Source organism: Acanthochromis polyacanthus, chromosome 23 (genome assembly GCF_021347895.1).
Source record: "Acanthochromis polyacanthus isolate Apoly-LR-REF ecotype Palm Island chromosome 23, KAUST_Apoly_ChrSc, whole genome shotgun sequence".
Lineage (NCBI taxonomy): Eukaryota > Metazoa > Chordata > Actinopteri > Pomacentridae > Acanthochromis > Acanthochromis polyacanthus.
In genome coordinates this window covers 27353031-27364887 of record NC_067135.1, presented here as the reverse complement: position 1 = coordinate 27364887, position 11857 = coordinate 27353031, and the positions used below count along the sequence as shown (strand labels likewise).

General features: G+C 42.7%; 1 long non-coding RNA gene across 1 annotated transcript; it reads right to left on the bottom strand.

Moving 5' to 3' along the window:
- Positions 1-1031: 1031 nt before the first annotated feature.
- On the bottom strand, positions 1032-11429 carry LOC127532347 (uncharacterized). Its single transcript, XR_007939727.1, has 3 exons — positions 11305-11429; positions 1660-1753; positions 1032-1470 (listed from the first exon to the last, which is right to left on the bottom strand). It is a non-coding gene; the product is annotated as an uncharacterized LOC127532347 (long non-coding RNA).
- Positions 11430-11857: the final 428 nt, after the last annotated feature.

The following is an 11857-nucleotide window of genomic DNA, read 5'->3' as shown; positions in this document are numbered from 1 at the left end:
TGCTGTCCAGCCATGCTCTGTTAAAAAGGATGAGAATGTGTAGGCTAAATGTCACACTCTATATTCCACCCAAAATCTGAATGAGAAGAGAACTATCAGTAACATACCTCTTTATGCCTTTCTGGATCCCCCTCTGTAAAGGCAGCAGACACAGTTTCATCCTTGATCAGTGACATGTTTCAGTAAACTTAAACTACCATTTGGATAAATCTTTGGAGTGTTGACTACTTACAATTACAAGATGTGTGTGTGTGTGTATATATATATATATATATATATATATATATATGTGCATCCATGACCTTTTATACCACTGTTTTACAGGCATCTGCTTTCTTTCTGTTGGCTGAGCAGAAGTCTGTGTTAGTTTAAATAGGCTTAATTATTTAACAGGACATGATATGGATGCAGACATTTAGGCTATGTGTGGATAAAACAACTGCACAGTCAAACAGTCACTTAATATTTAGGCTACTTTACAATGTAAAACATGATCAACATGAAGTACCTCCATGAAATAATGCCGAGGTCTGACCTGTTTGAACAATGTTTTTATATTTCATCTTAAGCTGCTGCCCCGTCGGGATTTCACCTAAATGAAATAACTTATTAGGCTGCCATTCAGACAGTTATTCCCTCTAATATTATTACGATTACAAAGGAATACATTTAAACTTACGCATTGATCCGGGCAGCAGTGTTCTCCACGCCGTCTCTCTCTCTTTTACAGCTGCAGCGGTGTTGCACTTCTTTCTAAAAACGTGATCAAACTCGCCATATGAGCGCGTTAAAAACTTTCAGTTCAAAAACGCAGCCTTTCGCTTCCCCATTTCCATGGTGACTCGTCAAATCGGGGTTCCATTGATGCTGTCTTTTCAGAGTTGCGGTGCACGCGCGTAACTCCGGGTCAACCTACTCCGAGTTAATTAACCCAACTCATATCAGCCGTTGTGAAACCGAAAACTCAGAGTTTTCTATCTCAGAGTAGATCAACTCAGAGTTGCGGAAGAAACTCGGAGTTTGTAAAACCTGCTTCGTGAAATAGGCCCCTGATCATACACAGAAATATGTTTAGAAAACCTGACAAACCCCAAATATCTGAGTCTTGAACTTTCAGTATTAACTCACCAACAACCAGTTCAACAGTAGCTCCTCGACCCAGAGTAGGAATGAAGCATCTGTATTTTCCCTCATCAGACGGTTTCACTTTGGAGAGTTTCAGTGAAACGTCTCCAAACTCTAGTTTACTAAATAACAATGATGTTCTTCCTTTATAAGCAGGATGTTTTGAACTTTCCAGTTCCTCTCCAGCCCGCCACACGTAGACATATCGAGGGTCTAGGTCTTCTCTGGACCACACCACAGACATGCCTGAAGCATCAATAGCAGGTTCCAGCCGACAAGACAAAAGAACGTCATCACCAACCATTGCCAGGACCGGCTGAGACGGACCGACCACCTGGGAAAGACCTGGAGAAAAGCAGGTTGGGATTTTTACAGCTTTTAAAGGGAAGCATGTGAGGAAACAAATGACTACTAGTTGACTTTTTGTTGAGGAAACATATTTTAGAATGTTCTTCTACAAGATGTCACTGAGCAGCTTCCATATTTAATCATCTTTGTATTTAAATGTACATTTTGATGGTGTGTGTCAGTTACCTGAACAGTTTTGTGTTAGAAGAAGGAAAACTAAAGCTGTGAAGGAACTGAGCTGAGTCCATGGTTTAGACGAAGCATCATGAAGTTCTGAAAACTGAAATAAATCACATGTTAAATGTATTGTGGAACTTACTGATTGGAAATATCATTGTACATCTGAGCAACATAAGTCATCCACCAATCAGATTCTAGATTGTCATGGTTATGGTCTGGCTTTTGCCTTTGTTTTCCACCTTTCCTCCCTTTTCTCAAATTTTGACCGTCTGTGTGTGTTTTGGTTTGTGTGTTTGTCTCCCTCTGTCTGTCGTCTTCCTCTTCTGTCTCTCTCCCTGTCGCTTGTCCCTTGGCTCTGTCACTTGATTACTTCATCACTCTCAGCTGTGGCAATCAGCCCAATCCAATTCACCTGGTCCCTTCCCTTGTTATTTAAGCTCTGCCATTTTCCTTCAGTCTTTGCCGGTTCATTGTTTGCCATGACACACCGCCATTGCCTCTGTTCCCCTCCTGGACTACACATATTTTTGGACCCTTTCTGCCTTTTCCCTTCTTGGATTTTCCCCCCTGGACTCTACCCTTGGATTACCTCAATTTATGTTTGCCCCTTTGTTTGAGTTTCTCTGTTCGTAAGTACTTCTCCTCAGCCTTGTTATATTTTTGTCCTGAAGGATCACAGCCCTAGTTTATTTGTTTTTTTTCTCGCTGCCTTAGTTCCTGTCACTATAGTTGTGTTTTGTCATTTTCTTTAATAAACCTTATTTTACTCCTCTATCTGTCTGTCTGCCTGCTGCTTGGGTTCACCGGCCCCGTTGCGTGACAGAATGAACCGGCCAGAACTGAACCCAGCAGGCCGACAGACAGTCACACCTCCTTTCCCTGAATCCCTAGCCGTTTTTTTTCTTCCAAAGAGAATTTGGAATATTATGACACCTTGTTTAATTTATGGAGTGAGTGGAGAAGTGCCTATGGACAAAGCCTTTAAGAGGATCTTGCTTCTCGGGGTCGCCGGGTGGCCTCTCGGATGCCCTGGCTAATGAGCCACCTTCCAGACCATATTTTGGAATTTATGAACACTCCTTTGAAATACATGACCAAGCCCATTTCTGCCACTCACACTTCTCATAACTCATCCGCTCTGGGAACCATTCAGTCAATTACCCCTCCGAGTACTATTTGGACCGGTACCATGAGTTTTCAATCAGCCACCACTCTGTCACAGACACCACCACCACCAAATCCTATATATTGCTTCCCCCCTGAACCCTCTGCCAGAGATACCGACAAATCTCCTTTTGAGGGAACTAGACTGGCATACAAGCCCAGTTCTGAGAAGCGGCCCTCTCGATCTAGGAATCCACAGCCCTCTCCAGTCACTATTTCTTCTAGGGACTAGCGGTGTCCACCCGTTCCAGAGCGGGTGGACACCGCCTCGGACGCCTATGTTCCAAAGCGGGTCGACACCGCCTCTGACGCCTACGCCTTGGTTCCTGAGGGGGTCGACGCCGCCACCTCAGCCTACGCCTTGGTTCCTGAGGGGGTCGACGCCGCCACCTCAGCCTACGCCTTGGTTCCTGAGGGGGTCGACGCCGCCACCTCAGCCTTGGTTCCTGAGCGGGTCGACGCCGCCACCTCAGCCTTGGTTCCTGAGCGGGTCGACGCCGCCTCCGCAGCAGCCTCCGTCTCCGAGCGGGTCGACGCTGTCGACTCCACCTCTGTCGCAGCTGTCGCTCCAGACGGCCCTCCGAGTGTCTTCGCGGCCGTCGCTCCAGACGGCCCTCCGAGTGTGTTCGCGGCCGTCGCTCCAGGCGGCCCTCCGAGTGTGTTCGCGGCCGTCGCTCCAGGCGGCCCTCCGAGTGTGTTCGCGGCCGTCGCTCCAGGCGGCCCTCCGAGTGTGTTCGCGGCCGTCGCTCCAGGCGGCCCTCCGAGTGTGTTCGCGGCCGTCGCTCCAGGCGGCCCTCCGAGTGTGTTCGCCGCCGCCGTCCCAGGCGGCCCTCAGAGTGTGTTCGCCGCCGCCGTCCCAGGCGGCCCTCAGAGTGTGTTCGCCGCCGCCGTCCCAGGCGGCCCTCAGAGTGTGTTCGCCGCCGCCGTCCCAGGCGGCCCTCAGAGTGTGTTCGCAGCCGCCGTCCCAGGCGGCCCTCAGAGTGTGTTCGCCGCCGCCGTCCATTCACGAAAAGAGGCCTCCTCTCAATGGTACAGAGCCTCTATGATCCGTTGGGCTTCGTTTCTCCAAGCTCTCTCAATTTCACATTGTCCCTGTTTGAGATTCTGGGGAAATCCTCAATCCTTTTCAGGAATGAATGTTCAACTGCCTCTGAGGTTCCATAGGTCTCCTCTAGCCTTTGCCAAACCATGTTTAGTCCTTCAGCTGAGTTGTGGCTGTGTATGACTCGGATTCTTTTTGCTTGTTCTTTAGACGCTGGCCTGAGCCATTTAATCAAGACGTCTAACTCTTCTCTTGGAGCTAAGGCGAGTTAATCTATAACGCTTTGAAAGGAGGTTTTCCACACCCAATAATTCTCTGCATGGTCATCAAACTCCACTAACCCAGATGTGACCACTTCTCTTCGCATTAGGTACCTTGTAACATCTGGTGTGGCTGCTGTCCGCTTTAAAGAGTCAACAGGATCCCACCTCTGCTGTGCAGGCTGTCGCAGGTAAGATGAATTTGCTTGTGGATCTAAATCTCTCTTTCTCTGTGTTGGCTCAGGAGGAATGATTCCAGGAGTACGTTGTGTGGTGTTCCCTGACCGTTGGGAGTTCACATCTCTCGGAGCTGCTTGCAGGTAAGTATCTTCATTATCGATTCTGAGGTTTGTCATTTCTTGTCCAACTTTGTCCGCTGCACGTTGTGAACATGTATACATAGATACGTGTTCCGATGCACCACAGTTGTGTTGCAAGACGTACTCACTCGTCCGCTGTGCAGCATTGGATGGTGAGAATGGTAAGTCGATGTCTTGGTGAGAGCTTATCTCAGCATTTTCCACGGCAGCCACAAACACTGCCTCTTCTGCGGTGGCCGTAGCTGCATCCTTTTCTTTCTTTAGAATGTGCATTTTTGCCTTTAATGTGGCTTCTTCAACCATCATTTCTGCCTCTTTCTTAGCGAATGAAGCCTGCATGCGAGCAGCCTCGGCTCTTGCACGGGCTTTGAGTGCTGCAGAGCTTGTAGATGATGATTTGCTACTTGATTGGATGATGGATCTCGTCCCCAAAGACTGATGTGTTTCTTCTGTGTTACACCATTTATCCATCTTGGTATTTGATGACAATGAAGAAGCAACGATGAAATCGATGTGAGAGTTGAACTACTTCGTGTGGAAGTTGGTGTATTACTGTCTTCTTACTATTCTGCCCTCGTAGTACGACGTCAACTTTGTACAGCCAGACATATAGTTAACAGCGTAAAGAAGGGAAACTCCAGAAGTCTTGTTGACGATTGATGTTTTGTCTTTTGTTCACTTTTCTTCCTCAGTTTTATTTCCTTACGTTTTCCTCCATTTAAGTCTGTAAGAAGACAAAGATTTGACCAAACTCCGTTATGAAGAAGACTCGTTTATGATTTCCCTGCTGTTGCTCGAACTGATCCGTCCCTTAAACTGGTCCGACTAGGAACTAAAAATGTAAACACTGCCGGGCGGTACAGAAAATATATACTGAAACAGTAGTTAATCTTGTAGTTTTCAACCTGAGATAAAATTAAATCGAAGGCAACTATTTTAAAGCATAACTTATCACATAGTGCCACACTGAGCTCCTTCCTGTATGATTTGTACACATATGACTGCATCCCCTCCCACCACCCAAACATCATCGTCACATTTACAGTCAGCACAATAGTGGTGGGTCTCATCAGAGGCTCCTGGCATGGTGCTCACACAAAAACCTTATATTGAACAACAACAAAACTAAAGAGATGCTGATGGACTTCAGGAGGTTGAGAGGAGATCCTACAGGAGTGACCCCCACGGATACTTCTGGACTACTTTCTCCTGGTCAAACATGGGACAGTGCAACATGAGCGTGTTCATGCAGACCTTTATTGTTTTTTCTATTTGTTACTTTTATTATGCCATGCATATTGCATATTTGTATTTTTTAAGATCACTATGGGGAGAAGCTCCCACTCATTTTGTTGTAAGATTTTTGTGTACAATGACATAAAGCTATTCTATTCTATTCCAGATCAGTCACATGTAATAAAAGTGGTTTAGTTTCCTGTCATTTAAAATCTCTGGGTTATGTTTTGAGTCACTGTCAGTAACAGCACTTCCTGATTTTCTTGTCCTTGTTTCCTGTGGTCTTTGGTAAGGACATGTGACAGTGTTGCATCAGTTTTAACAGCTCTGATAGTCCCTCCACTTGTGCTGCTCAGACTTTGCATGTCCTGAAAACCTCCCTTCTGTCTCAATGGCTTTTTTTCCAGTTCCTATAGCCAGATCATAAACCTGATCAATTACTCTCTTATCATTTAAAAAAACAAATTCTTGTCCGCTTAATTAACAGGATAAGGACGTCAGACAGTGATGCTTCATGTGAACCTCTTACTATTAACAGAACATTTAAAGATTTTTATGCTTCCCTCTACAGCACACAAAAGGTGGAATCTAACATCACTTCCTACCTTTCATTAAGATAATCAAAACTCTTTATTCAGACCCAGTAGAAAATCTCAGTACAAACATCTTGTTATCCGAAGGTTTTCCCAGGGGCTGTATTTTTCTCACCTCTGATTTAACTGACCTATTCGTGAATAATTACTTCCCTTTAACTCAGAAAATCAAGGGCGATTTAAAGAAGTGGTCATCTTTACCTACTTCCCTCTTTGGGAGAGTCAATGTTATAAAAATGAATGTTCTTCCTCAAATGATTTATTTCAAAATCTTCAGTGCTACTTGTTCTCTGTATTCTTTAAATCTCTGAACACTAGCATCTCCCAGTATATCTGGAATAATAAACAACAGAGGGTTAGACTTTCAAAACTCACTAAACCAAAGGAACTAGTCTCTCTTTCCCTAATTTCCGATTCTACTACTGGTCAGCCCAATTAAAAATGATGACTAACTGGTTCATGAATAAACCAGATGCATTATGGATCAGTCTTGAGTCCCTAACATGTTAACCCTATTAAGCTGGTATCTCTCCCATTTATTTGCAATTTTGAAAAAGTGCTGTTCCTTGCCAAAAATATCATTATTTACAATACTCTACTAGTGTGAAGGTGTAAAAAGAATTTACTGCAGCGTTCTTGTGAGCCAGGTTGTCCCATCTCTCTCATGTGAGTGACATGCTCACCCCTCATGACACCTCAGCCAGCAGCCAATAGGATGTTACGGCTACTGTCAATGTAATAGACTGTGGTGGAGAGGAGACCGAAGCTGTGAGAGATACAGAGCTGCACAGAATATGCATAGTTGGAGTCGTGTGCATTTTTGAAACACATAAATTGTCAACTATAACTGTTTGTGTAGAACTGTATTTTTGTGCTAGAGTTTGGATGTTAGAATTCATTATGGGTTGTAACTTTGTTAATGTGGGCATTTATTTAGACTATTGAACTAGACTACAGAGTAGCTGTTATTTCATTCATGTTACTGATGTTACATGTTAAGTCAGATTATTTTGTTAAGAATTTGGTTGTTCTTTTGTAGAACCACACACACATACAACTGCAACTGAATGTGTTACATGTGAGGCAGTGCTCAATAAAGACGTCAAACTACAGTGGCATCTCCTCGTGTTTCTGATCGAACACATTGCAGTGGGACAGCACACCAACCATCCCAACATAGGATAGTGATAAGGTCCTGAAATCATTATAACAGGAGGGATGTGAGACAACACTTAAATATCCCCTTTGTTGTCTCTACTCAGTCCCCTTTGGCATTGAATCCTGACTTTCCACCCCGGGTTAGGAGTATTGGTTTGAGGGAGTGGATTCCTAAGGGCATTTTAGATTTTACAGGACTGCTCACCTCCAACTAGTCATTTGAACAAACTGAGACCGAGTTTGACATTCTCTCTAAGGATTTTTACAAATATCCTCAAATTCGTCACTTTTTTTAATCCTTCTTGCGAGACAACAAATTTTGTCAGAATTTGACACATCTGAAAAGTATATGGAGTTAGAACAGTCTCATAATTCACAAATGCACACAGAAGAATTCACAAATGTAAACTAGTATTCACAAATGTAAACTGGGATTCACAAATGTAAACTGGGATTCACAAATGTAAACTGGGATTCACAAATGTAAACTAGTATTCACAAATGTAAACTAGTATTCACAAATGTAAACTGCAATCCACAAATAAATTAAGAAAGTTCACAAATGTATTTCTGCATTCACAAACTGCTTTTGTGTGTGAATCTTTTTTGAGACTCCTCTGCCGTCGTCTGATCCACAAATGTATTTTTTTCAACACGGAAGTTTCTGTAGCCAATCAGATGTCTCCCTCCTTTCAGCCAGTCACAAAAACTCACCCCACGTGGGGGTGGGTGTACGGTTCCCCAGCGACTCTAACCTTTGTTACAAATGTCAAGTCTATAAGGGGACATTTATTCATTTGTTTTGGTCATGTGATTGTATTCAATCATTTTGGAAAGATGCACACTCTGTCATCCAGGAAGTCACCGGCAAACATTTTACATTGTCTGTCTTATTTTATTTGTTAAACCAGCTATGGGGCAATCTTTTGATTAGGTCCTTGTTAAGAGTTCTTTTATACCTTGCTAAAAAAATGCATATTATTGTGGTGGTCTGCTCCCCAGCTCCCTACAGTTGATATCTGGTTATCACAGATTTCAGCTTTTCTCCGTCTGGAAAAACTGACTGATGATCTGAATCACACGTCTGAAGATTTTTGGAGAGTCTGGCAACTGTTGCACACTTTCCTACAAAAGCTTTAACTTCACCTTTGTTTCCTCTTAAAGGCTAATGTTTATTAGAGTCCGGTCCTGTTGACATACACACGTGGACAAAATTGTTGGTACCCCTCAGTTAAAGAAGGAAAAACCCACAATTCTCACTGAAATCACTTGAAACTCACAAAAGTAACAATAAATAAAAATTTATTGAAAATTAAATAATCAAAATCAGCCATCACTTTTGAATTGTTGATTAACATAATTATTTAAAAAAACAAACTAATGAAATAGGGCTGGACAAAAATGATGGTACCCATAACTTAATATTTTGTTGCACAACCTTTTGAGGCAATCACTGCAATTAAACGATTTCTGTATTTGTCAATGAGCGTTCTGCAGCTGTCAACAGGTATTTTGGCCCACTCCTCATGAGCAAACAGCTCCAGTTGTCTCAGGTTTGATGGGTGTCTTCTCCAAATGGCATGTTTCAGCTCCTTCCACATATGTTCAATGGGATTCAGATCTGGGCTCATAGAAGGCCACTTTAGAATAGTCCAACGCTTTTCTCTCAGCCATTCTTGGGTGTTTTTGGCTGTGTGTTTTGGATGGTTGTCCTGTTGGAAGACCCATGACCTGCGACTGAGACCAAGCTTTCTGACACTAGGCAGCACATTTCTCTCCAGAATGCCTTGATAGTCTTCAGATTTCATCGTACCTTGCACACTTTCAAGACACCCTGTGCCAGATGCAGCAAAGCAGCCCCAAAACATTACTGAGCCTCCTCCATGTTTCACCGTAGGGACAGTGTTCTTTTCTTCGTATGCTTGGTTTTTGAGTCTATGAACATAGAGTTGATGTGCCTTACCAAAAAGCTCCAGTTTGGTCTCATCTGTCCAAAGGACATTCTCCCAGAAGCTTTGTGGCTTGTCAACATGCATTTTTGCAAATTCCACTCTCGCTTTTTTATGAGTTTTTTTCAGCAGTGGTGTCCTCCTTGGTCGTCTCCCATGAAGTCCACTTTGGCTCAAACAACGACGAATGGTGCGATCTGACACTGATGTACCTTGGCCTTGGAGTTCACCTTTAATTTCTTTGGAGGTTGCTCTGGGCTCTTTGGATACAATTCGAACGCTCCGTCTCTTCAATTTGTCATCAATTTTCCTCTTGCGGCCACGTCCAGGGAGGTTGGCTACTGTCCCGTGGGTCTTGAACTTCTGAATAATATGAGCCACTGTTGTCACAGGAACTTCAAGCTGTTTAGAGATGGTCTTATAGCCTTTACCTTTAAGATGTTTGTCTATCATTTTTTTCGGATGTCCTGGGACAATTCTCTCCTTCGCTTTCTGTTGTCCATGTTCAGTGTGGTACACACCTTTTCACCAAACAGCAGGGTGACTACTTGTCTCCCTTTAAATAGGCAGACTGACTGATTATGAGTTTGGAAACACCTGTGATGTCAATTAAATGACACACCTGAGTTAATCATATCACTCTGGTCAAATAGTTTTCAATCTTTTATAGAGGTACCATCATTTTTGTCCAGGCCTGTTTCATTAGTTTGTTTTTTTAAATAATTATGTTAATCAACAATTCAAAAGTAATGGCTGTTTTTGATTATTTAATTTTCAATAAATTTTTATTTATTGTTACTTTTGTGAGTTTCAAGTGATTTCAGTGAGAATTGTGGGTTTTTCCTTCTTTAACTGAGGGGTACCAACAATTTTGTCCACGTGTGTAAACAGGTTGACATACACTCTCAGTCGCAGCACCCCCTGGTGGACGTGTGTGGATTTGCCGACCAGCAAGGATGCGAGGATCCGTCCAACGCTGCTTGCAGCTTTAATTTACTTTTAGATTTCTGTCAGACGGATAGATGAGAGGTGGTTTTCTATGTTTATTTAATTACTATGTGAAACATACTGCAGCGCTTGGTGGTAATGTCTTATTTTTAGGGGGGATTTTTCTGGTATTTATTGTGATTTGTAAGTGTTTATGTTGTGACTGTTCTTTAAAATAAGAAAAAAGCAAATTAAAAAATGCAGAATATGCATTTGTTGATTTTTGAAACACAAGATTCATGCATCAATGGCACACAACAATAATTTACAGAAGAAAGCAGCATTTTTTGGACACAGTAATATAAGTTGTCATGACCCAATAAACAAACTTTCTACATCACAAAGCTGATGGATGCCGTTCAGTACTTTACTTAACATCAGACCAGACATTTACAAACATGATTCATTGTTGGAGGGGGAACTAAAGTGATTTGTTGTGTTGCAACAAATCACTTTATGAGGTGAAATCATTCTGCTAACTTGTGCGTGTTTAAAAACCAGCTCCTCCTTTGTCTAAAATCTGTATGAAACCAGAACCAGATGTCCAGGAGGCAGAAGGACCGACACACAGCTACAGTCTGGTTTGGATCTAATTTCTATCTGCGCACAGCCTCTTTACTTTCGGTTTCAGATCTAGCGTTGATTACCGTTATAAAGTGATCCGTTTATGGATCAGTCAGCGACGTTTGGACAGAGACACTGGTCCATGTTGGCCCCCGTGTAGAACCACCACAGTTTAACAGTTAAACAGTGAATATTTAGTTGACAACAGTGAAACTTCACATATCAGCTCCAAAAACTTTTCTTTGTCATTCTGTAGACTTTCTAAAACACTGTTCAACAACTTGTAGATCCAAGAAAGTGATAATTTCCCTTTGATTGAAGCTAAAAAAAAAAACTTTGCAGCAGGATATAATTTAAAGTCAAATGGAGCAGACCTACCTGAGTCATAACTGTGACCAGGCCCGGAGAGGCTAATGGCTCTGGGTTGATATTCTGCTGCTACCACTGTCCTTGGGCAGCCTCCACCTCCACTGTCAGCTCTTTTCTTCTTCTTCTTCTTTTTTGCAGATGCAAACTGACGTAACACGTCTGTGCTCACAGTCAGTGGTGTTTGAAGGATGGAGAACAGAAAGAGCAAGAATTAAAAGAGGAAAGCTCTGGAAACAGACGCAGATAAATGTGCTAAAATTGGAAATTATTTCTCCAAAATGAGCCACGGGTTGAAATGATAAGTGAGGACGATTAAACTGGTACGGCAAGATGTTGATAACATTTTTGCTAATATTTTCTGGTGACTGTGTTCAGTTCTATGAGGAAAGTTCTGCTGACTAAGTATCTCCCACATAAACTATTTTATTGTGATCATTTTCTGGAGGTTTAAAAAAGGAAACACAGAAAAAACTGACTTTCCATTGTGTGAGTGTTTCTATTTCCATATTTAAGCTAAATATTGTCAGTGTTGCACCGCCTGCTCTACTTGCCTTTTTAATTG